Genomic DNA, 26963 nt, shown 5'->3' on the forward strand with positions numbered 1-26963 from the left:
ATGTCTCTCATATATTCTGTAAACTCTAGCGAGAAATAAACACTTCTAAAACTGAAAATTACATTTTTGGAACCTAATAACACCTCTGAATTTATTTCGGGGATGTTAGCATGGTGGCGTCACAGGCTGGTAGCTAGCTGCAAAATTCTGTTTGTTTGTGTGTAAATATATCCTCTTTGTCATATATTATGTACAAGCTAGCAAGAATAACACATGTCTAAAACTGAAAATGCCATTTTTTTGGAACCTAATAACACCTCTGAACTTATTTCACGGACGTTAGCATGGTGATGGCACAGGCTGGTAGCTAGCTGCAAAACTCTGTTTCGTTTGTGTGCAAATATATCCTCTTTGTCATATATTATGTAAAAACTAGCGAGAAATAAACACTTCTAAAACTGAAAATGCTGTTTTTGGAACCTAATAACACCTCTAAACTTATTTCGTGGATGTTAGTATGGTGAGGTCACAGGCTAGTAGCTAGCTGCAAAACTCTGTTTCGTTTGTGTGTAAATATATCCTTTGTCATATATTATGTAAACAATAGCGAGAAATAAACACTTCTAAAACTGAAAACACTCTTTCTATCCCAATAACACATTTTGCGGCATTAGCGTGCACGCTAACTTCTGCTAACTCAAAGCTAACTTCCTATGGAGTTAAATTTGTCTCATTAATACCTGCAAATGCACAGAGGGTGATATACAAACATTCCTAGATTTGCATATCTTCAGCTTTTGTCAAAAGCTCATGTACACACACGCAAAGCCTCCTGCAGATGCCGTTAAAACGCAAATATTGTTTTTGATTGACTGATTAATAGAGGGGTTTCACTGAACATGTACAAATTGTATGTAAGACAACAGTATCTTAATAATTAACTAGAAGCACTCAGAGCGTGCAAACCTCCGCCAAGGCCATAGGGTCACTGCCCCTAAAGAGATTCCCTCCTTGGCACAGTGATCTATTCAACAATTCAGTGTTACAACCAAAACTATGATACATATACTTTTCTTTCCTGTATATTTGACATCCTTGACCATGAATGAAAACATACCACTAGATCTTGGAATCACTTTTATGTCTTTATTAGTTGAAAAGTTATTGTATAAAAACGATTTTTCTGTAATGGCGGTTTTCTTCTGGATCTAGCTCCATAACATTTGAAGCTACATCAAATCTGATGACACCCTACTGAATAAGTACAGATTCAGCTACAATTTGGTGTTAGTTGTGCATCTCTATCTTCATTTGTCATCTCACACTGACACATTTTCTATTTTCCCTATATTTTTGCATATTCTGGATCACCGGATCCAGATCATCACCAAACTTTGTTGTTTGATAGAACATTTGACTATGTTACACCCTAATTTTTTTTCAAGCTTTTCTGCCTTGTTTTTGTGGAGTTAGAAACTAGAATGTCAAAATTCCCCCTATCCCGCAATGGTGAAGAATCCTTTAAAAAAATTCCCGAATCCTTTAAAAAATTCCTGGATGTGGATCGTGATCAGGATCACCACTAAAATTTAATCACTTGTTCCTCTTGTCATTTCCAACCACTCCACAAAATTTCATCAAAATCCCTTTTGAGTTATCTTGCTGACAAAGAGACAGACAAAAAAATTATTTTTGTCTCTTTCTCTAAAATTGTATATAATAATCATTAGATTATTAATATATAAACAAAAATAAATTTAAGAAATATTACAATTTGAAAACAAATGCACCCGAACGTGATGACAGCTGCAACTGTTTAATGCTAACTTTTAACACTGAAAATGCCATAGACATGCTAACACATTAGCATCTGGATCCGGATCGTGATCCGGATCACCACAAAATTTAATCACTTGTTCCTCTTGTCATTTCCCACCACTCCACAAAATTTCATCAAAATCCGTTCAAAACCTTTTGAGTTATCCTGCTGACAATCAGACAGACAGACAAACAAACAAACGCGACCGAAAACATAACCTCCTTGGTGGAGGTAATTAAACAACTGCAAAATATAAACAACACAATGCTCATACGGCTGAGGGTACTTTAACAATGCGTTTATATTTTGATTTTAGAGCATCCTGAAACTAAAGTCATCAGTTTGAACAGGCCTGAAAACAATGCAAATAACACCAGCGAAACCTGTGATCTATGTGAGTTTAGAGTGCTTCCTTTTGTTCGGCTGTGCCAGGCATGTAACACCCCTCGGGGGCATCACTAATTGGATATCGTTATCGTCTTATTTCGGCCTACTCCAGTCCAAAATCTTCTGCTAGCCAGCCTTGTCCCTAAACATCTGATTAGTATCGGTCCAAAAAACAATGTTCTAGGATGCAGATGCATCACCATCAGCTAGCCTAGCAACACCGCTGGCCATCATTAAACTGCTGTAGCGAGTAAGGCTGTTTTGTTCTTCTCTCTTTTTATCGTGCACGCGCATTCAAACACGGCTGGCAATTAATAGCGATTTCACTTGTGTTTACAACACAATAGCGAGCATGGGTCCGTGTTGTGACAGAGTCTTTATTCCCGGCGACGCGCTTTACAAATCCTGAAGTGACTCTTCGGGAATTAGCTGTAGTGTGTGCAAGAGGAATGATCTGAGATCTGCGGCTTGGCACTGATGAGCTGCTCCAGTGTCTTTACACTATTAATCATCTTCTCCGTGACTCACGCTGATGGTCTCATAGAGACTGGACCCATAATGACACCACACACACACACACACACACACACGCGTGCGTTCTGTGAAAGGCTTGTACTGTACATTTTAACATCCTTTTCTATCTCACCCTCTCAAATCTCCTCGTACTGAAAATCTACCATATATGGTCCAATTCTTCTACAAGTCCTCTCAATCTATTACCTCTCCCTCCCCACGTTCTCCCTCCGTCTCTGCTCTCATCCTCTTGAAAATCTAATACCAATCTCATCAGCTGTGTATCTCCATCCTCCTCACTTTCACACGTTGCACTTCTCCCCCCCCCCCCCGTTCCTCCATATTTCCCTCATCATCTCTCTCTCTCTGCAGTTATTGCCTTCCTCATTCTGTCGTTCCCTCTCTCTCTCTCTCTCTCTCTCTCTGATGTGTTCTGAGAGTGTTATTTATACAGCAGCGGCCCACGCAGAGCGAAGCGGAGCAGAACAGAGCGGCGAAGGGAGTTTGACTTGCCAAAGTGGGCATCACCTCAGAAGCACAACACAACCATTCTTCTTCTTTTAACGCCATGTATTCTTCCACCACTCACTTTCTATCCCTTCATCTCATCACTACTCTTGAGCTCATATTTTGTGTTTCATCCAGCACACAAAATGTTTAATAGTTCAAGCGCAGCAGCACAACTGGATTACAAAAATAATAAAATAAATAAAAGGAAACGCAACTAGATTTGATGTGCTGAGATTTCTTTTGCACTACAAAATCAAACTGACATATGTCACCATCATCAGACATGGGGTCAAATACTTTGCATTGTATTTAAATACAAATACAAATAATTTAGATTTTCAAATTCCAAATACAAACACCAATACTTTGTACTTTTTCAAAATACAAATACTTTATATTTTGAGTATTTCAAATACAAATACTTTCTATGAACTATAAACAACAAATCAACACAAAAACTGATAAACCGGTGACAATTTATTGTGAAAATAGCATGACCAAATACTATTGATAAGTAAAGGATTGAATGTTTTATCACAAATTCACTATTATAATATCACAGGTAATAATCAAACTATCACAATATATATTCAACATGGTGTCACACAGATTCCCAAGTTTGAAAAGTATTTGAAAAAGTATTTGTAAAAGTATTTGGAAATACTTGGGATCGGCGACGTATTTGAAATACAAATACTTTAGATTTTCAAATTCCAAATACAAATACCAATACTTTGTACTTTTTCAAAATACAAATACTTTATATTTTGAGTATTTCAAATACAAATACTTTCTATGAACTATAAACAACAATCAACACAAAAACTGATAAACCGGTGACAATTTATTGTGAAAATAGCATGACCAAATACTATTGATAAGTAAAGTATTGAATGTTTTATCACAAATTCACTATTATAATATCACAGGCAATAATCAAACTATCACAATCTATATTCAACACGGTGTCACAGAGATTCCCAAGTTTGAAAAGTATTTGGAAAAAGTATTTGTAAAAGTATTTGGAAATACTTGGGATCGGCGACGTATTTGAAATACAAATACAAATACTTTGAATTCAAAATCAGAAAATACAAATACTCCGAAAAATGTATTTAAGTATTTTCAAATACAAATACTTTTGTATTTGGCCCCATGTCTGACCATCATGAAATAAAACCATAAAATCTCGTCTTTAAAGTGATTATTTTTTGCTCATCCATGTTTGTTGTTGATCAGAACGCTGCTCTTCAGATTCTTGTTATTCTGCAGCACATTTTCAGATTTGGAAACTGAAATACGGTATTATCTTTTGTGAGTCAGAGCTCGGGATGGAGGTCAGAGAAGTGGGACTGTGACTCAGGGGTTGCTGGTGTGAATTATTGACTGGCTGAGAAAATCTAATGAAAAATAACATGCACACTCACTCAACTTTACCTGGATAAAAATAGCGGAATAAATCCAGTCGCCTACTCTGACCATCATGTCTTCTTTAATCTGACTCTCTCACCCGTATCCAGTTTAATTCCATGTGGGTGAGAGAATATAAGAGTATTTTATGGTCTTTTCTCATCTCCTACTTTAATTTTCTGCTTATGTCTTTAGTAGGATCATTTTTTATTCTAATAAGCTTTTTAAAAAACAACGCCCTCGATGTGTGCCAGTGGTGGGCCATCAGGGCCAACAAGGCCTTCTGTGCTGCTGGCGCAGATATGGTGAGAATTAGAAAATGTATTTTCATAATTTATATTTTCCTTCATGTTACATGTATTTTACAAAAATCTTTTCAATAATTTATTCATTTATTGACATGTATTTATAGCAATTATTTTATTGCTACTCTCCTGAGCTGTGCTGATTCCAGATCAGCTGCCCTTTACAGTCGATGCTCATCACTGCCAACAGCAAATAATGTCCACTGGAGGGTGGTTTTTACTTTTTCCAACTCTGTGGAGGTGATCGGAGAGCCAGTTAGTGAACGGACTTTTTACGTCCGCCAAGGAAATAATGAAATCATCGGCATTTATTTATTTATTTGTCTGTCTGTCTGTCTGTTGCAAGATTACGTCAAAACTACCGCACGGATTTTGACAAAATTTTCACCTCACATACATATTAGACCACAGAATACTCCTTTAAATTTTGGAGGTGATCTGGATCCAGATCTAAATACTGGGTCAACATTTCACTTTATATAAGCTTTGAAGGATTACATCAAAAATACTTCATGCAATCTCACCAAATTTGCACCACAGATAGACATTAGGCCATAGAAGACACCATTGAATTTTGGAGGTGATCTAGATCCAGATCTAAATACTGGGTCCACATTTCCCTTTATATATGCTTTGAAGAATTAGTTCAAAACTACTTCACAGAACCTCACCAAATTTGCACCACAGATAGATATTAGGCCATAGAAGACTCCACTGAATTTTGGAGGTGATCCGGATCCAGATTGGCAGATGTCAGACATCTCTGATTGCTCTTGTTTATTTTTGTTATTTGTTTTTATAAATTAGGGAAACACCTTCCAGGAAAAGCTGGACGTTGTGAGGATGGGTCGACCAACCCTGCAGCTAGCAGCCTTGTCACAGCAACAAAAGATATGTGCGGCACATTGAGTCCTGTCTTATTTGGAGCCACGGTGGATTTGCAAGCCTGAACTGTGTTGTACAACTGTGTTATTAACCTCTTTGAACAGACAGAATGGAGGATTGGTTTCAAGTGATGAACAGCTTTGCTAAGTTTGGTCAGTCGATTTTTATGTTCTTTTACTTGCGTGACTGAATACTGTTGTCTGCTCGCCCGTGAAAAATAAGTGTGATGGAAACAGGTAAATAATGTCATTTTCCACCAATAACTCATTAAATTAGCCTCCTGTCAACCTCTAGTCGCCACCAGTGACCTAAAGTAACAACTGGATGTCTTTGCTCGAGGGTCTCTTCAGAGGAACCTTGGGTACCACTTGAATAACTATGTTAAGCAAGCAGTTATTTAAGGTGACTTGCATGAGAAGCATTACTTGCATTGTGAGGGAGTATCAGCTATACTATTTTGGCCATGTGGCACACTTCTGTAAGCATGATCCAACCCAAAGGCATCTACAGTGTTTGTTCAGTGCCTCTGTATTCTCTCTCCTCCTTACAGTAGCCATAATACACCATCATGGTAATACAACACTCCAGGCGACAGGGCCACACAAGCAGCAGTTGAATCTGCTTATGTAAGGCATGTGTGAGTGTTGTTTGTACAGCGCTACACTTTAGACATGGTTTGGTGGTTTCGGGAGCAAACGCTTTCTCATGTTAGATGATATAGACGTGTCACCTATGCGCTCAGCCACACCTCCCATTTAGACAAACGCTCCCACAGGAGCACAAATGGCATTGTGATTTAAAGGACACAGTTGCTAGTTGCTAGGTGTAAAAATGACATCTGTGTCTGCTAGAAATGAGCAGTGACACTTGTGTCATGCTGTGAAGGATTGTAGCTTTAAAGTTTTTGAACATGAAAACAGACTAACTGCTGGATTTCTTACTAACTGCACCAAGTAAACATGGGAAAATGGAATTTTCAGAAAGATCACAGAGTACTGCATTGGAACTTTTCTTCAGAACAGTTATGCTGATCAATGAGGTGTACGGAGTGCAAGAAAACCTTGTTTAATGTGCCTTTGAACAATGGCGCATGTTGCTCTCCAAGTTTCTCCGAGCATGTAATTGGGCAGCTTTGCATGGCAGCACGCTGGCATTGGTGTGTGTGTGTGTGAGCGACAATATCACGCATCATTGTAAAGCCCTTTGAGTGTCTGTATTAGACCAAAGAGTGCTATAAAAATGCAGCCCATTTACCATTTAAATTTTCACATTTACTTCAGCATAGCTTTCGGTTGAGGGGTAACTATAGCTCAGTCGACACAGCAGGTACCCATTAATTATAACAGCAAAAATAATTCACTTTACTCAACTGTGTCTGTGTGAATTGTTCATTAAAAAGTCCTGTTCATTTGATTGTTTCTTCACTCCTGTTTCCAGATTATTTACATACTCAGCATACAACATACTGTTTTTGTTGTTGTTGTTGTTGTTTTTTGCCACAGTTTTTTGAAGGAATAGTGCAGGTTTCACTGGTATCACTGCTTGGACGTCCCCCAGTTGCTAAAGAGACAAAATTTACATTTGTATGCAAAAAATGTAGGCACCCCTGATGATTTCCATGATTTTCCATTATTAATCATTGGTTGTTTGGATCAGCAATTTCAGTTAAATATATCATATAGCAGGAAAAACACAGTGATATTTGGGAAGTGAAATGAAGTTTCTAGTATTTACAGAAAGTGTGCAATAATTATTTAAAGAAAATTGGGCAGGTGCATAAATTTGGACACCCTTGTCATTTTATTGATTTGAATATATGTAGCACTAATTATTGGAACAAAAAATTGGTTTGGTAAGTTCACTGATCCTTGACCTCCTTACACAGGTGAATCCAGTCATGAGAAAGGGTATTTAAGGTGGCCATTTGCAAATGTTTCCCCTTTTGCATCTCTTCTAATAAGTGGCAACATGGGAGCCTCTAAGCAACTCACAAATGACCTGAAAACACAAATCATTTAACCTCATGTTTTAGGGGAAGGATACAAAAAGCTATCTCAGAGATTTCAGCTGTCAGTTTCCACTGTGAGGAACATAGTGAGGAAATGGAAGACCACAGGAACAGTAGTTAAGGTCCGAAGTGGCAGGCCAAGAAAAATCACAAATAAGCTGAAATGAAGGATAGTGAGAACAGTCATAGTCAACCCACAGACCTGCTCCAAAGACCTACAACATGATCATGCTGCAGATAGTGTCTCTGTGCATCATTCAGCTATACAGTGCACTTTGCACAGAGATGCTGTTATGAGGAGCAAGCATTTTCTGCATACATGCCACAAACAATCGCTTGAGGTATGCTAAAGCACATTTGGACAAGCGAGCGTCATTCTGGAATAAGGTGCTGTGGACTGATGAAACTAAAATTGAGTTATTTGGACATAACAAGGGGTGGTACACAGTATTTCAAGAAAAACACTTGCTACCTACAGTAAAATTTGGAGGTGGTTCCATCATGCTGTGTGGCTGTGTGGCCAGTGTAGGTACTGGGAATCTTGTTAAAGTTGAGGGTCACATGGATTCCAGTCAATATCAGCAGATTCTTGAGAACAATGGCAAAGAATCAGTGACAAAGCTGAAGTTGCGCTGGGGCTGGATCTTTCAACAAGACAACGACCTTAAACACTGCTCAAAATCTACTAAGTCATTCATGCAGAGGAACAAGTACAACATTCTGGAACGGCCATCTCAGTCCCCAGACCTGAATATTATTGAAAATATGTGGTGTGATTTTAAGCGGGCTGTCCATGCTCAGAAACCAACAAACCTGAGAGGTTTTGTAAAGAAAAATGGTCCAAAATACCTTCAACCAGAATCCAGACTGTCATTGGAAGCTATAGGAAGCATTTAGAGGCTGTTATTTCTGCAAAAGGAGGATCTACTAGATATTGGGGTTGTATTTTTTCTCTTGGGGTGCCCAAATTTATGCACCTGCTTAATTTTGTTTAAAGAATTAGTGCACACTTTCTGTAAGTCCTAGAAACTTCATTTCACTTCTCAAATATCACTGTGTTTGTCTGCTATATGATATATTTAATTGAAATTGCTGATCCAAACAACCAAATAAAGGAAAATCATGGTAATCATCAAGGGTTTACATTCAACTGTATATACGTGACTTGTGAGATATTACGTAAACCCTAACCTGAACCTAACCCTAATTTAACCTGAAAATGGAGTTGTTTTTTTAAATTAAAATACTTACATTTCAAACAATTTGGAAAAAGCGACATTTCTGCAAAGATGTGAACCACGTTTTCTGACCTTGTTGCCATAACTATTATGTAATGTATCCGCTTGAACTGAGAGTAGAGTTGTGGCCTTACGTAGAAAGTGTGACGTTTGTACGTCTACAAATCACATGGTTGTGTGACGTAGGATTTTCCGTTAGTCAGACATGACCACGGAAAGAATGATTTCAACTCACTTTTGGTTATTTTGTTTCTTGTGATGTTCGCTTCCTTTTGAGCAGCTTTTAAGACTTTTGTCGCAGCACAGAGAAATTTACACGGTGGAACACATTTGTGATGCATCAGCCTGGACACGTAGAGTAAGACTGAATGATTAAGTCAGCATGTTTTCAATCCTTCTTGCACTCTCCTCAACTGACTCCTCGTTCACTACGCCGGCTCCCTCCTTGTTCAGCAGCTATCTCACTCGCTGACTCTTTCCCTGTAGGAATGGAGATGGAGGCACCGCGTGTGCAGGGCGTGTTGGTGGTAAGCATGCATAGCTAATAACTATCTTCTTGTGTTGCTCACCATTTTGCTTCATGACTACAGCAGTCAATGTTGAAAAAAACACAAACCAAGAGCCAAAGGAAAGACTTTAGTGGTACAGAAAACTCAGATCTTACGGTTCTCTTTAAACATTCAGCTTTTAAGATTCATTTATTCATGAATGATGAATCACAATCTTCTAAAACATGAACCTTTGTGTTTGATCCTTGGTTGTAGGTTGTTCTTGAGCAACATTGAACACTAACTCTATGTAACTTTGGGCCACATCAACCTCATGTTAACATTGGAACTCAAAAAAGAAAAGAAGCCTGAGGGTGCAATGGCCCGGGTATTCCATCAGGGATGGTTTATACTTGCAGTTAACCCTTAATAGCAGAGCATTGCATGGGTGACCCCAGTGCCCTGGGATTTCTCAACAAAAAAGCAATATACAGTATGGATAGTGACAGAAGCCCCTTTTATGGAAGAAAAAAAATGAGCTCAAGCATGACATTTCATAACACTGCAATTCTGAGTAAAATCCAGTATAACCACAAGATAGACTCCAGGAAAAAGTGCAGCTTCCTCAATTCCAAGTAACATCACTTCTAAAGGGGTTTAAATTTTAAAGTCCTTCACTGAGAGTCAACAGGAGACTAGCAGAGGAGTTGATTGATGGGTTGTGCTGATAACAAAAGCTGATCAGGGTCATGCCCCCCCCCCCCCCCCCCCCCCGATAAATAAAAGAAAGAAATCAGCTTTTTTGTACATTTTCTACAGTTAGAGTTTACATAGTTAGCAACAGTACACAAGTTAATCCAAGGAGCTGTCTTGTGTTCCTCAAATTCTCAATAAATGTAGCACTTGTGATAAAATTCTGTTTGCCAAAACATTTTAAAGTTTTTTTTATCATCATTCCTGAACTTCAGAATGTCCAAACTCAAAGCCACCTCATTTTCCTGAACTTTAAAAAGTTTGGTGCTACTTAGTAACGTAACGTAAGGTAATGACTTTGTCTTTGGTGGAAGGTCTCTTCGTCTTATCTTGGGTACCACTGGAATGACTTTCCTTCATTACTTGGGGAGCCTCAGATGAAGAATATTACTTGTATAGTGAAGGAGCGCTAGTTACTGTAAGATACTTTGGCCACATGGCGCTCTGGGGATGATCTAGAACGTAATGTCTCAGCGCTGGGGACTCCCATGGTTCAAGAAAGCCAAGAACACACCCAGGTTTCACCTGGCTGCAGCAGATCGGTACTTTGGAGAGGTGGGGATGCCTAGTGATGGACAGCACCAGCTCAGGCTCCCAAGAACTGAGTTGACATATGCAACTCAAAGTAAATGATTCTTATCTTATGTTCATGAGGAAAAAAGCCTTTATTTTGGGAGGGTATGTAATTTAGGGGGGAAACAGCTTACAAATAACTATCAATACAGGGTTAAATACACAAAGCATGTCAGAGAATGCAAGAATGTGATTTGAGGTTTTCATTGTGCACTGCACAACACATCCACAGGTTTACCACATCAAACTGTTTAACCACAAGAACAGTACAAAAAAAAAAATGCTCAGCTGAAACAAAAACAAAATGAAAAGAAAGTTGATAGAAAATTGAAGAGAAACTTCATTTTTTCCACAGATTTATCACTATGCAGCTGGTTTTAGATCCCCAACAAGACAAGGAAGATACTCTGCTGTCAGCAAAAGGTGATTCAGCACTAATGTGTCCTCTGGTGGATAAATTGTTTAATCCACGTGGGACCTGTAAAATGCATGAGTAACTATGTGAACAACCCTGGTGTGGATAGTGTGTGTACATTGCATGGGGAAACTGTGGTGTGACGATGGCCTTATATATCAGAGCGATGACCCTCGTGGCATGCCACCTTGAGTGATGTACACAGCTCAGGTTTTTCTGCTTCACTGCTGCGCTGAAAGCTCACACAAAATCTACTTTGAGCTGTCTGTTGCTGACCTTTTCCAACATAAAACCAATAGCAGAACAACTGAGAGCAATGGAAAACAATTCAAAGCTCAAATCCTGCCATGAAATGGGCAGAAAGCAGAACTTAGCAGACAGAAAACCATTTCAAAGACATAAATTTGATATAGTGTTTGAAAGACGATGTGAACAAACATTGCATGTCAGCTGATGTATTTTGTACTTGGTTGAGCAGTACTACTTGGCAGCAGCTAATGTAAAACTAGAATACTGTTGGACGAAACACTCAGCAGCACATGTGAGTCTGGGCGGGTGGTACACCGGTGTCATAGTCATTACCGGTGCGATAGTGTGTGGTGATATGGATTGCGCAATACCATCAACACTGAGCAATCAGGCCAAGGACAACTCCCACCAGAAATATATTTTTTAACGATGTCAAAGAAAAGTAACACAGACGAAATAACTACAAATAATCCCAAATATCTATTCATTTAGAAATCAGTAATCTTTTTGGCACATCTGCATCTCAGATCAGCACTGCAGCGCTGAGACTGTAATGATTGAGAGCTCTGGTTTCTGTTTTCTTTTCTGTTCTGCAGAGCTCCACATGTGACTCAAAACACCATTTAGGTACTTTTCTGATAGATGTACTTAGATATAAAGTTATTTTCACATGAAGAAATAAGTTAACAGAAATGGTTAAACTGCAATCCTGTTGTGTGAACCAGCGGACTTTTGTGCTGCAGACTAATTTCAGCCTAACCAATCATTAGTTAAGCACAGACATGGATTTGTTGAATGTAAAAATGTTTGATTCATGGCAGGTTTTTTTTTCATCCAGATTATAACTTTGAATGCACAGATTTGGAAAAAAAAAATAGTCCAGGTTAAACGCTTGCTCAAATATGAGAATTATTAACATTCTGGGGCCGACGCCGTCGTATATGATGGCTAAGACCAAGCTTTACTAAATTAGAAATAACTTTTTAATGATATGAGATAAAAACTTACTTTTTTTGCTGAAAAGTTAACTCCGCGGACTTTCGAGCCAGCCATCGGCCATATTTGTACTCCTCATAGAAGCTGGGTGATGACGTGCGCAATGTGAGTGTCCAATCGGAATTGGTTCACCGTCACATGGTTTTCCAAAATCCAATCGTAGGGCAGATTCACCTCACGTGAAAAGCCAAAGACCATTTTAAGGAGTGATGTGTTACTAGTTGGCCGTTTGAATAGCTATCAGGATTGCTCCACTAGTTTGCATGTGAATGTTACTGGATAACTCTTGCTTTCTCTGTGTAAAGCACTGTGGCTGTGTCCGTGGCGGCAGCGCCCTCTCGTGCCTGAAGCCCGCACTTCAGGCAGGGGACCCTCTGGTGGTGAGCCAGCAGTACCTCCTCTTCTGGCGGCCCACACAACACTTTTTGTTGTACAGTCTTTCACACAAGACCCCAAATTACCTTTATAAAGTGTCAAAACAGTTGTTTATTATAGTTTGCTGTGTGTTTTGAATAAATGTGTGTGGAAAATTATTTTTCGCTTTATTTTTTTCCTTGCCTATTTTTGATTGTAAACCTTTATTACACTTATAAAACACAAAAAAACATATATTCTGAAAGCACAGGTTGTCCTGAAAAAAAGAGACATAAAACTTGATTGTGAGATGCAGGGAGTGCTGTTAACATCAATAACAAAACATTTATGCCAGGCGAGTGAACTGTCCAAAAAATGCCCTCTGACCCCAGAGGGTTAAAGGGACCATATAGTGTTGTTTGTCTGTTGGCTGCCCCGTTTGTTCAGGGGCACCACAACAGATGTAGTAAAGATCTGCATTAGGATTTGACACGTTTTATGCTGATGCCCTGCGTCTCCCAATAGGGCAGTGCAGTCTCGTTTGAACCCTGCGTGATATTGTGAGATTTGGCTACCCATTAGTATAAGTATAGGGGGAGGTGATGGTCTAGTGGTTAAGCGTTGGGCTTGAGACCAGAGGATCCTTGGTTCAAATCCCAGCCTGACTGGAAAATCACTAAGGTCCTTAATCCCCTAGTTGCTCCCGGTGTGTAATGGGCACCTTGCATGGCAGCACCCTGACATTGGGGTGAATGTGAGGCATTATTGTAAAGCGCTTTGAACGTCTAATGCAGATGGAAAAGCGCTATATAAATGCAGTCCATTTACCATTTACCGCCCCCATTGCACAATATATACACAGCATAACTTCACATGGAAAAATGGTGTACTGTTTTGTTTTCGGCTGTAATCACCGAAGCAGTTCCGAAAAGTGCAGGTTTTTGGTTCCAAGTGTTAGCCTACACAGCTAACCAGAGTAGCTACGTTCTGTCACTTGTAAAACCACCTTTATACGTTTGAGTTCCGCATCATAAACAAACCACAACACATGTCCACTCTCCACCGCATCGTAATTTGCCCAAAAACTCAGAGAAAGTGTCATGTTTCTGTCCCCGGAAGTAGCGATATTACATCATATGCGTCATATTTCAGTCCTTTAGTGCCTGTCCTCAAACGAGACTGCGCTGCCCAAATACCACCCAGGACAGGATCAGATATAGACAGAGCAGACAGCCTGATAAAGGGGCCATATAGTGTATAAACCAGTAATACCGTGACATTAATGCCCCAGTCATAAATTAAAAATACTGTGATATTAATTTTAGGTCATATATCTCCCACCCCTATATGTCAGCCACCTGAGACCTCCTGGCATTACCTCCTGCTTCTTTCTTACCCAGAGACATTATGCCACATTTTAGCAGAGCAATACGAGTTTAAATTTAGCCACTTAGTCTCATTCAACCCTCATCTCCCTTGTCAGTGAAAAGTTCAACTCCACTTAAGCCCAGTGAGGCCAGAAAAACAACTTTAATCCTGATTAACAGAGGAAACACTGTAATGTCCTCAAGCTGAACAAGAAAATCAGACGATTGCGGAAATCTCTGACTGAGCTTGAACAGAATGGACTTAATGTCAGGTGTGCAGACACAATGTGTTCTTTGGTGTACGAAGACAAAGGGGTTTGAATTAGAGGCTTCGGCAGCTGAAACGGCTGCGTCAGCTCACAAAAGATACTTGGTGTTAGAGACAGTATTATACCTCAGCCAACTCCAGTGCTGTCTGATGTCCAATCAGCACTGCGTATGATCCCGACTCGTCCTGTAGGTGGTTAGACCAGCAGAGTATCTGTTGCTTCTTCGAGCAGTGTCCAGATGGGTTATGAGGGTATTTCAAACAAAGGAAGCCAGGAGTACCACTATCACTGGCTTGGCTCCATGAGTGGGGGCCAGTCTACCCAATGTAATATACAGCACCTGCCAATGTTACCCAACATAAAAGACAAGTAATCTACTTAAAGCACAGACAAGATTGGTTTCAGAAAAAAAAAAAAAATCAAAGAGGAAGAAGCTGAAATCATTGCTGAAAACCTACCTGCTGTTTTTCCGACAATTACCTCCAACAAGAAGGTAATGCTTTCATTGCCATTTGTCGGACTATTAACAGGATTACACACACACACACACACACAAAAAAACTATCAGGCTAACTTTCATAAAACTTAGTGAAGTGATGGGGCACAAATTTGCAGGAGATCAAGATGAGGTTGTAGAAAATTGTTTCAATTTTTTTTAAAGATTTCAAGACAGGGCTTTGATTTTATTTTACATTTACTTGATAAAATAAATGTAATAAACCAAATCCTGTCTTGAAATATTAAAAAAAAAGGAAACATTTCAAGACAGGGCTTCGATTTATTACATTTATTTGTTTAAATTTTCATTTATTTCTGAGGAAATATTCCATGGATCTGTATGAAAGAAAATCAGCCACATATATATATATATATATATATATATATATATATATATATATATATATATATATATATACACATACATACACATACATACACATACATACATACATATACGAGGTCTGTTAGAAAAGTATCCGACCTTTTTATTTTATGCAAAAAATATATGGATTTGATTCATAAGTTTTTACGTCAGCCAAGCTTGAACCTTTGTGCGCATGCGTGAGTTTTTTCACGCCCGTCAGTTGCGTCATTCGCCTGTAGGCAGGCTTTGAGTGAGCACTGGTCCACCCCTCTTGTCGTTTTTCCATTGTGAGGAAATGGCGGAATGATTTGGGTTTTTTTTCCATCAGAATTTTTTCAGAAACTGTTAGAGACAGGCAGCTGGAAACCATTCGGAAACTTTTATGGGCTTCACAGAGATTAAGGAGTGTTACTACCGCTTTAAGGACGGCCCACAATGGCACACGGCGCGCTGCGCTCCGAGCCGCGATTGACAGGCAGAAACGACCATTTCATTTCTAAACGGAGGGCTGTATGGATCCGTGACCATCATGTGCAATTTCTCTGGTTATCACAAGAGTTGGACATCAGCCATTTTCCAGCAGATTTCACTTTTAACAAGAGATTTTGTCATGGAAAGCCGTGCGGAGGCTTCGCGCGTCACGACGGAGCCACTGATGAAGCGAGACAAAGGAACACCTCCGTTTTGGAGTGTCAGAGGACAGGTTGGGACATTCCTATCTCGGCTTTCATTGGCTTACCAGTCGAGTGAGTATAAGAGAAATTGTGGAGAGCTGAGCATGTCCCCGCCGCGATATATATATATATATATATATATATATATACACACATATGAGGTCTGTCCAAACAGTATCGGACCTTTTTATTTTTTGCAAAAACAATATGGATTTGAATCATGTGTGATTGCATCAGCCAAGCTTGAACCTTCGTGCGCATGCCTGAGTTTTTTCACGCCTGTCGGTTGCGTCATTCGCCTGTGAGCAGGCTTTGTGTGAGCAGTGGTCCACACCTCTCATCGGATTTTTATTGCGAATAAATGTCTGAATGATTTGGAGCTTTGCTGCATCAAATTTTTCCAGAAACTGTGAGAGACCTCCAGCTGGACCCATTCGGAAAATTTAGATGGCTTTCAGCGACGATTTTATGGGGATTACACAGATTAAGGAGTGCTCCAGTCGGTTTAAAGACCGCCCACAGCGTCTGAGAGCGTGGCACGCTCTGAGCGCCGATCAACAGGCTCAAACCCCACTCAAACAACCAGATCATTTCCAACGTGAAGGCTTTGTTGATCCGGGACATCGTCTAACTTTCACAAAAAAGGCAGAAGGCGTGGACATCAGCACTTTTTCGGCACATTCTACTGTTACAGGAGTTTTTTTCATGCAAAGAGAAGCGGAGGATTGCGCCACCATGCCGCTCATGGCGCGGCACAAAACCACCTCCATGTTGGTCTCACAGGACGGCTTTCAGGTGGCTTTCAGACGGCTTCCGGTTGCTTTTCAGTCGTGTGAGTATCTGAGAAATTGTGCATGAGCTGGACATGCCCCAACATGTCCTGTGAGGCTTCATCACGGCGGTGCTTTGCGCCATGCGGCTCCGCCGCGACGCATGGAGTCCCTCCGCATGTCTGTCTCAATGTTCCGAAAAGTACTGATGTCCACATCTTCCGCAATTCCTGTGCTAGTCAGATGACATACCGGATCAAGACAGCGTCCAGTTTAGAAATGAACAGCACATTCCACTGTTACAGGAGTTTTTGTCATGGAAAGAGGAGCGGAGGAGCGGAGGAGAGGAGGAACTCATGGCGCAAAGCAATGCCATGATGAAGCCTCACAGGACATGTTGGGGCATGTCCAGCTCATGCACAATTTCTCGGATACTCACACGACTGAAAAGCAACCGGAAGCCATCTGAGCCATCTGAAAGCCGTCCTGTGAAACCAACATGGAGGTGGTTTTGTCCCGCGCCATCAACGGCATGGTGGCGCAATCCTCCGCTTCTCTTTCCATGAAAAAAACTCCTGTAACAGTAGAATGTGCCGAAAAAGTGCTGATGTCCACGCCTTCTGCCTTTTGTGTTAAAGTTAGACGACATCCCGGATCAACAAAGCCTTCACGTTGGAAATGATCTGGTTGTTTGAGCGGGGTTTGAGCTTGTCGATCGTCGCTCGGAGTGCGCCGCACTCTCAGATGCTGTGGGCGGTCTTTAAACCGGCTGGAGCACTCCTTAATCTGTGTAATCCCCATAAAATCATCGCTGAAAGCCATCTAAATTTTCCGAATGGTGTCCAGCTGGAGGTCTCTCACAGTTTCTGGAAACATTTGATGCAGCAAAGCTCCAAATCGTTCAGACATTTATTCGCAATAAAAATCCGACAAGAGGGGTGGACCACTGCTCACACAAAGCCTGCTCACAGGCGAATGACACAACCGACAGGCATGAAAAAACTCACGCATGAGCACGAAGGTTCAAGCTTGGCTGATGCAATCACACGTGATTCAAATCCATATGGTTTTTGCAAAAAATAAAAAGGTCCGATACTTTTTGGACAGACCTCGCATATATATACACACTCAACAAAAATATAAATGCAACACTTTTGGTTTTGCTCGCATTTTGTATGAGATGAACTCAAAGATCTAAAACTTTTTCCACATACACAATATCATCATTTCCCTCAAATATTGTTCACAAACCAGTCTAAATCTGTGATAGTGAGCACTTCTCCTTTGCTGAGATAATCCATTCCATCTCACAGGTGTGCCATATCAAGATGCTGATTAGACACCATGATTAGTGCACAGGTGTGCCTTAGACTGCCCACAATAAAAGGCCACTCTGAAAGGTGCAGTTTTGTTTTATTGGGGGGGGGGGATACCAGTCAGTATCTGGTGTGACCACCATTTGCCTCATGCAGTGCAACACATCTCCTTCGCATCGAGTTGATAAGGTTGTCAGTTGTGGCCTGTGGAATGTTGGTCCACTCCTCTTCAATGGCTGTGCGAAGTTGCTGGATACTGGCAGGAACTGGTACACGCTGTCGTACACGCCGGTCCAGAGCATCCCAAACATGCTCAATCGGTGACATGTCCGATGAGTATGCCAGCCATGCAAGAACTGGGACATTTTCAGCTTCCAAGAATTGTGTACAGATCCTTGCAACATGGGGCCGTGCATTATCCTGCTGCAACATGAGGTGATGTTCTTGGATGTGGCACAACAATGGGCCTCAGGATCTCGTCACGGTATCTCTGTGCATTCAAAATGCCATCAATAAAATGCACCTGTGTTCTTTGTCCATAACAGACGCCTGCCCATACCATAACCCCACCGCCACCATGGGCCACTCGATCCACAACACTGACATCAGAAAACCGCTCACCCACACGACGCCACACACGCTGTCTGCCATCTGCCCTAAACAGTGTGAACCGGGATTCATCCGTGAAGAGAACACCTGTCCAACGTGCCAAACGCCAGCGAATGTGAGCATTTGCCCACTCAAGTCGGTTACGACGATGAACTGGAGTCAGGTCGAGACCCTGATGAGGACGACGGACATGCAGATGAGCTTCCCTGAGACGGTTTCTGACAGTTTGTGCAGAAATTCTTTGGTTATGCAAACCGATTGTTTCAGCAGCTGTCCGAGTGGCTGGTCTCAGACGATCTTGGAGGTGAACATGCTGGATGTGGAGGTCCTGGGCTGGTGTGGTTACACGTGGTCTGCAGTTGTGAGGCTGGTTGGATGTACTGCCAAATTCTCTGAAACGCCTTTGGAGACGGCTTATGGTAGAGAAATGAACATTCAATACACGAGCAACAGCTCTGGTTGACATTCCTGCTGTCAGCATGCCAATTGCACGCTCCCTCAAATATTGCAACATCTGTGGCATTGTGCTGTGTGATAAAACTGCACCTTTCAGAGTGGCCTTTTATTGTGGGCAGTCTAAAGCACACCTGTGCACTAATCATGGTGTCTAATCAGCATCTTGATATGGCACACCTGTGAGGTGGGATGGATTATCTCAGCAAAGGAGAAGTGCTCACTATTACAGATTTAGACTGGTTTGTGAACAATATTTGAGGGAAATGGTGATATTGTGTACGTGGAAAAGGTTTTAGATCTTTGAGTTCATCTCATACAAAATGGGAGCAAAACCAAAAGTGTTGCATTTATATTTTTGTTAAGTGTGTATATATATATATGTATATATATATATATATATATATATATATATATATATATATATATATATATATATATATATATATATGGTTGTGCTCAACTCCAGTTTTATTGGCAGAAGGAAGTCCATAACTCCCCCAGTAGGGGGATGTTTATCCATCACAGGTGATTTCTCAGCCAAGGCCGATATCCATTTTACAGCTGGTTGGTAAGTATGTTATCCAAGGGCACCAGTAGGAAGCACAAGTGGGATTCCATGCCACGTCTTCATATTGGCATGCCAGCTCCTTATCCGCTGAACTAGCTACTTTGCAAAAATAAGCAAGATGCGCAAATAAATGTATAATGGACAACATTTTGGATGTTATTTGATGCAGATGAACACATCATTAGCCCAAAGAATTAGAAAAACTACAATAAAAATGTGAGTACATTTGATTTGTTTGTGATCAGCTCTTTTGGGGATTTTTGTTAATTGTTCTAGTGTACTTTTAGTTTTGGCATTTATACTTTTACCATTGGAGACTCATGGGAAAGTCTTATATAAATAATTACCATCATTATGTTGTGTGGGCCGCTGAAGAGGAGGTAGTGCTGGCCCACCACCACCAGTGGGCGCCCTGCCCGAAGTGCGGGCTTCGGGCACGAGAGGGCGCTGCTGCATTGCAGAACCAACCGGGAGTGACAGCTGTCACTCATCACCCCTGCCAGCTGTCACTCATCAGCCATCACCACAAAAGCCGGGCAGCATCTCCACCTCACTGCCGAGATATCAGTCTACCTGGAAGGTAAACACTCAGCCGTAGTTTTGTGCTGAACAAACGTTCTGAACATTTGCAGGCGTTCCTGTTGACTGGTCAGCAGCTGGAAGCTGGAAGGAGACGACACTCTTCGCTCCTCGAATAAGTAGTCATTCAGGCGCTGCACATTATTGTTCCTGCGTGACTGTGATTAAGAGTTGGAGGTGGAGGTGTTCCCTCCAAGTGAAAAAGAACAGTTTGCTGACTGTTTTGCTGGGTGTGCACACACCCACCATAAACTGTTTTTGCTTCCTGCCAGCAGTACCGATCCGACAGCTGGAGACGGTGGCCACCTGGGGAGATCAGGACTTGGTATCTCCTGTGTGTTTCCAGATCCAGTGGCAGTGGAAATCGTGTGGGGCCCGGCTCTTCTCTGGATGGTGCTCTCCTATCCTCGAGCCTGCCCACATGCCCCCTTCGTGTAATTGACTGTAATTTAAATTCTGTTTCTGTCTGTATTCCATTGTGCATATTTACAACAGTAAATTGTTATTCTTTGGCTCATCCATTGTCCGGTTCATTTACGCCCCCTGTTGTGGGTCCGTGTCCCTACACTTTCCCAACAGGATATCTCGGCCAACGTCATGGATTCCGAGGGGCGTCAACCATCCGTTGAACAACCAATGGAAGAGCAGGGTGCACAGGCGCCAGCGGGAGGCGTGTTAGGTGAGTTGCAGTGCATCTCAACCGCCTTCACTGGTCGGATGGACTTAGTGACCGAGCAGAGCAATATAGTCAATCGCAAGATGGAGGCTCTCACCGCGGAGGTGGATGTGCACGCACGGGGCGCGGCTGCAGCTCCTCCTCTTGCTGTCCTGGTACCGCATACAGACGTTCCACTGGTCGTTCAGCGAACCCCCCCACCGTCCCCTGAAGCATACATAAGTCCCCCGGAACCGTACGGAGGTTGTGTAGAGACGTGCGCAGACTTCTTAATGCAGTGTTCGCTCGTCTTTGCACAGCGTCCCGTCATGTACACGTCGGACTTGAGCCGGGTGGCTTATGTGGTTAATTTGCTTCGAGGTGAGGCACGCGCCTGGGCTACGGCGCTTTGGGAGCAGAATTCACGGCTCCTAACGGTGTATACTGAGTTTGTGAGGGAGTTCAGACTGGTGTTCATTCACGCACATAGAGGCGAGACCGCTTCAACGGTGCTGCTGTCTATGAGACAGGGGCGCTGGAGTGCAGCCGAGTATGCAGTCAACTTCCACATCGCGGCTGCGAGGTCCGGCTGAAATACTGCTGCACTCTGCACCGCCTTTGTAAACGGACTGTCTCTGGTCCTAAAGAAGCATCTGGTGGCTAAGGACGAGCCGCAGGATTTGGACGGGCTTATTGATCTAGTCATACGATTAGACAATTGGTTAGAACAACGCCATTGGGAGCGAGACGAAGGACGTGGCCAGGCACGCGCCGTCCCTCTCCCTTCCGGGTCCGAAAAGGTTCCGCCCTCCCCACGCTCCACAGCCTCAGTGCTCCGTGTGGCAACAGCTCCCCCTGCTGATGTTGCTAGGGAGATGAGCAGGGCCAAAGGGAGATCAGATAACAGAATGAGGAGGCTGGCCCGCGGGGAGTGTTTTCTCTGCAGCTCAAAAGAGCATATACAGAAAAACTGCCCCAAATGGCTAAAACAACAACACTCGCCTTTAGAGACTGGGCTAAGGGTGGGTCATAACATTCACGTGGGACATACACGCCTATCTGCATGTCTCCCAGTTACGATCCTGTGCGGAGATCTAACCCTTCAGGCCCCAGCACTGGTGGACACGGGGTCAGAAGGGAATCTGCTGGACAGCAGATGGGCAAGTGAAGTAGGGCTCCCTCTAGTGGCGCTCCCTTCACCAATGAAGGTGCGGGCACTAGATGGCACCCTTCTCCCTTTAATCACACACAAGACACTGCCAGTAACTCTGGTAGTGTCTGGGAATCATCGGGAGGAGATTGAGTTTTATGTGACTCCTTCTACCTCCCGCGTGATTTTGGGCTTCCCGTGGATGATAAAACACAATCCCCGGATTGATTGGCCGTCTGGGGTTGTGGCTCAGTGGAGCGAAACCTGCCACCGGGAGTGTGTAGGATCCTCAGTTCCCCCCGGTGTGACGGCTAATGAGGAGGCTAAAGTTCCCCCCAATCTGACGGCGGTGCCTGAGGAGGACCACAATTTTGCTGACGTCTTCAGCAAAGATCTGGCACTCACTCTTCCCCCGCACCGTCCGTATGATTGCGCCATTGATTTGATCCTGGGCGTTGAGTACCCGTCCAGCAGGCTGTACAATCTCTCACGCCCAGAGCGCGAATCAATGGAGACCTACATCCGGGACTCATTAGCTGCTGGGCTGATCCGAAATTCCACCTCCCCGATGGGTGCTGGTTTCTTTTTTGTGGGCAAGAAAGACGGCGGCCTCCGTCCATGCATTGATTGCAGAGGGCTGAACGAGATTATGGTTCGAATCGATACCCGTTGCCCCTGTTAGATTCAGTGTTCACGCCCCTACATGGAGCCAAAATCTTCTCAAAGTTGGATCTTAGGAATGCGTACCACCTGGTTCGGATCCGGAAGGGAAACAAATGGAAGACGGCATTTAACACCCCATTAGGTCATTTTGAGTACCTGGTCATGCCGTTCGGCCTCACTAACGCCCCCGCGAGGTTCCAAGCTTTGGTAAATGACATCTTGCGGGACTTCCTGCACCGATTCGTCTTCGTATATCTAGACGATATACTCATCTTTTCCCCGGATCCTGAGACTCATGTCCAGCATGTACGTCAGGTCCTGCAGCGGTTGTTGGAGAACCGGCTGTTTGTGAAGGGTGAGAAGTGCGAGTTTCACCGCACTTCTTTGTCCTTCCTGGGGTTCATAATCTCCTCCAACTCCGTCGCCCCTGATCCGGCCAAGGTTGCGGCGGTGAGAGATTGGCCCCAACCAACAAGCCGTAGGAAGGTACAACAGTTCCTCAGCTTTGCAAACTTCTATAGGAGGTTCATCAAGGGGTACAGTCAGGTGGTTAACCTACTTGACAGCCCTGACCTCCTCCATAGTCCCCTTCACCTGGTCGGATCGGTGCAAGGCCGCATTCAGGGAGTTGAAACGCCGGTTCTCGACTGCACCGGTTCTGGTTCAGCCCGATCCTAACTGCCAGTTCGTGGTTGAAGTGGACACCTCTGACTCAGGGATAGGAGCCGTGTTGTCCCAGAGCGGAGAGTCCGAGAAGGTTCTCCACCCATGTGCCTATTTTTCACGCAGGTTGACCCCGGCGGAGCGGAACTATGACGTGGGCAATCGGGAACTCCTTGTGGTGAAAGAGGCTCTTGAGGAGTGGAGACATTTGTTGGAGGGAGCTGCGGTGCCATTTATGGTTTTCACGGACCACCGGAACCTGGAGTACATCAGGACTGCCAAGCGGCTGAACCCCAGGTAAGCCCGCTGGTCACTGTTCTTTGGGCGTTTTGACTTCCGGATCACCTATCACCCCGGGACCAAGAACCAAAGATCGGATGCCCTGTCCCGGGTCCACGAAGACGAAGTCAAAACAGAGCTGTCGGATCCGCCGGAATCCATCATTCCTGAGTCCACTATCGTGGCCACCCTCACCTGGGACATGGAGAAGACCGTCCAGGAGGCCCTGGCACAGAACCCGGACGCAGGAAATGGACCGAAGAACCGCCTCTACGTCCCACCAGAAGACAGAGCTGCAGTCCTGGACTTCTGCCATGGTTCCAAGCTCTCCTGTCATCCAGGGGTGCGAAGGACCGTGGCGGTAGTCCGGCAGCGCTTCTGGTGGGCGTCCATGGAAGCCGACGTCCGGGACTATGTCCAGGCTTGTACCACCTGCGCCAGGGGCAAAGCTGACCATCAACGGGCACAGGGACTCCTCCAGCCGTTACCTGTGCCTCATCGCCCCTGGTCCCACATTGGCCTGGACTTTGTCACGGGCCTCCCGCCATCCCAAGGCATGACCACCATCTTCACGATAGTGGACCGGTTCTCCAAGGCAGCCCACTTTGTGGCCCTCCCGAAGCTCCCTACGGCCCAGGAGACAGCAGACCTTCTGGTCCACCACGTTGTGCGTCTGCATGGGTTACCTACAGACACCGTCTCCAATCGTAGTCCCCAGTTCTCCTCTCAAGTCTGGAGGAGTTTCTGCAGAGAACTGGGGGCCACTGTGAGCCTCTCGTCCAGGTATCACCCGCAGACTAACGGACAGGCAGAACGGGTCAACCAAGAAATGGAACAGACCTTACGCTGTGTGACATCCGCGCACCCAACGGCCTGGAGTGAACATCTGGCCTGGATCGAGTACGCGCATAACAGGCAGGTGTCCTCTGCCACCGGCCTCTCCCCGTTTGAGGTGTGTCTGGGGTTCCAGCCCCCATTGTTTCCCGTGGTGGAGGGAGAGGTCGGTGTGCCCTCGGTCCAGGCCCACCTGCAGAGATGCCGTCGGGTGTGACGCACCACCCGTTCTGCCCTGTTGAAGGCCCAGATGAGGGCTAAGGCCCATGCAGACCGCCGGCGTTCCCCGGCCCCTGCATACCAGCCCGGGCAGGAAGTGTGGCTATCAACGAAGGACATACCTCTGCAAGTGGACTCCCCGAAACTGAAGGAACGCTTCATTGGTCCCTTCAAGATCCTCAAGATCATCAACCCGGCCGCAGTGAAGCTCCAACTCCCAGCTTCACTGCGGATCCACCCTGTTTTCCATGTGTCCAGACTGAAACCACACCACACCTCACCCCTCTGTGCTCCCGGACCGGCGCCGCCTCCTGCCTGGATCATCGACGGGGAGCCAACTTGGATGGTGCACCGGCTCCTGGACGTCCGTCGGAAGGGCCGGGGGTTCCAGTACTTGGTGGACTGGGAGGAGTATGGACCCGAAGAACGCTCCTGGGTGAAGAGGAGCTTCATCCTGGACCCGGCCCTCCTGGCCAATTTCTACACCCGACACCCCGACCAGGCCAGTTGGCGCCCATTAGGGGGGTGCTGTTGTGTGGGCCGCTGAAGAGGAGGTACTGCTGGCCCACCACCACCAGTGGGCGCCCTGCCCAAAGTGAGGGCTTCGGGCACAAGAGGGCGCTGCCGCATTGCAGAACCAACCGGGAGTGACAGCTGTCACTCATCACCCCTGCCAGCTGTCACTCATCAGCCATCACCACAAAAGCCGGGCAGCATCTCCACCTCACTGCCGAGATATCAGTCTACCTGGAAGGTAAACACTCAGCCGTACTGTGCCGTACAAACGTTCTGAACATTTGCAGGCGTTCCTGTTGACTGGTCAGCAGCTGGAAGCTGGGAGGAGACAACGCTCTTCGCTCCTCGGATAAGTAGTCATTCAGGTGCTGCACGTTATTGTTCCTGTGTGACTGTGATTAAGAGTTGGAGGTGGAGGTGTTCCCTCCAAGTGAAAAAGAACGGTTTGCTGACTGTTTTGTTGGGTATGCACACACCCACCATAAACTGTTTTTGCTTCCTGCCAGCAGTACCAATCCGACAGCTGGAGACGGTGGCCACCTGGGGAGATCAGGACTTGATGTCTCTTGTGTGTTTCCAGATCCGGTGGCAGTGGAAATCGTGTGGGGCCCGGCTCTTCTCTGGACGGTGCTCTCCTATCCTCGAGCCTGCCCACACGCCCCCTTCGTGTAATTGACTGTAATTTAAATTCTGTTTCCGTCTGTATTCCGTTGGGCACATTTACAACAGTAAATTGTTATTCTTTGGCTCATCCATTGTCCGGTTCATTTACGCCCCCTGTTGTGGGTCCGTGTCCCTACACTTTCCCAACACATTATTCATCCATTTCATTGTAACCTCATCTGTTATGAGGTTTAACAAGCTTTGCGTCTTTATCTCTGTCCACACTTACCACATCATGCATTTTTCTGTACGTCATGTGACCTATAATAGCAGAAACAGTGTTTTCATTGCACTTTTACAAAAAAAAAAAAATGGCTTTTTCCATTCGCCTGAAAAAGCACAAGAGCGTAAAAACACTTTTACAGTATTTGAGAGGTTTTCTTTAAAATATACATTTCCCTTAAGCGGTTTTTCAATTCATGACTCCAGACTGGTCAATTTGGAGGGTTATGTCAAGTACACACACAGACTGCAGAAAACAGGATGTAAGTACGCTGTGGAAAGTTAGTCAGCATAAACATAAAATAAGGCACTGCAGTACCATTTGAACCTTGTGTGATATCGCAGGATTTGTCCACTTACCGAGACCTCCGCGCCCGTTGTGCAATATATACACAGCATAACTTCACATGGAAAAAGGGTTGCAATCACCAAAGCAGTTCTGCAAAGTTTTTTTTTTTTTGGTGCCCGGTAGAGATGGCAAGACGAGGCAGATGGTTACACAGCTAACCACAGTAGCTGTATTCTCTCGCCTGCAAAACCGACTCAACATGTTTGTGCTCCAGTCATAAACAAACCGCAACACATGTCCACTTTCCTACCGGACTGTCACTTTTCCTTTGCATTTTCACTTTGTTTGCGTGTCATTTGCTCATAAACTCAGAATTGTTTTTCCCAGAAGTACAGAAATGATGTCATATGCGTCATATTTTATTCCTTTAGCACCCGCCCTCAAAGGAGACTGCGGTGCCCAATTCCAATATTGGACCAAACGGCTGAAAACAT

At 44.0% G+C, this 26963-nt stretch overlaps 1 protein-coding gene and 1 long non-coding RNA gene across 4 annotated transcripts in view; one reads left to right on the forward strand and one right to left on the reverse strand.

Moving 5' to 3' along the window:
- The window catches only part of grin2ab (glutamate receptor, ionotropic, N-methyl D-aspartate 2A, b), a 320679-nt gene that overhangs the window by 180912 nt on the left and 112804 nt on the right, over window positions 1-26963 (reverse strand). The window lies entirely within an intron of this gene.
- LOC117525496 lies at window positions 307-26498 on the forward strand. The gene is made up of 3 exons (XR_004565070.1): window positions 307-496; window positions 19731-19741; window positions 26488-26498. It is a non-coding gene; the product is annotated as an uncharacterized LOC117525496 (long non-coding RNA).

This window comes from Thalassophryne amazonica, chromosome 15 (genome assembly GCF_902500255.1).
Source record: "Thalassophryne amazonica chromosome 15, fThaAma1.1, whole genome shotgun sequence".
Taxonomy (NCBI): Eukaryota; Metazoa; Chordata; class Actinopteri; order Batrachoidiformes; family Batrachoididae; genus Thalassophryne; species Thalassophryne amazonica.